The 216-nt window shown below is 41.7% G+C and overlaps 1 non-coding gene across 1 annotated transcript; it reads left to right on the forward strand.

Moving 5' to 3' along the window:
- Window positions 1-74, forward strand: trnai-aau. Its single transcript has one exon. It is a non-coding gene; the product is annotated as a tRNA-Ile (tRNA).
- The last annotated feature ends 142 nt before the right edge of the window (window positions 75-216 follow it).

Genomic DNA, 216 nt, shown 5'->3' on the forward strand with positions numbered 1-216 from the left:
GGCCGGTTAGCTCAGTTGGTTAGAGCGTCGTGCTAATAACGCGAAGGTCGTGGGTTCGATACCCGTACTGGCCAGGATAATTTGTTTTTACTTTACTGTGTATGTCTACAGTGTCACATAACTCTATTGATTGGGGTCTACAATGTACATTTTAAATTAGTAGTATAACTCTCTCTCTCTGTCTTTCTCCCTCCTTACTCTTTTTTCTCTCTCTGT

This window comes from Oncorhynchus gorbuscha, unplaced genomic scaffold (assembly GCF_021184085.1).
Source record: "Oncorhynchus gorbuscha isolate QuinsamMale2020 ecotype Even-year unplaced genomic scaffold, OgorEven_v1.0 Un_scaffold_6956, whole genome shotgun sequence".
Classification (NCBI taxonomy): domain Eukaryota; kingdom Metazoa; phylum Chordata; class Actinopteri; order Salmoniformes; family Salmonidae; genus Oncorhynchus; species Oncorhynchus gorbuscha.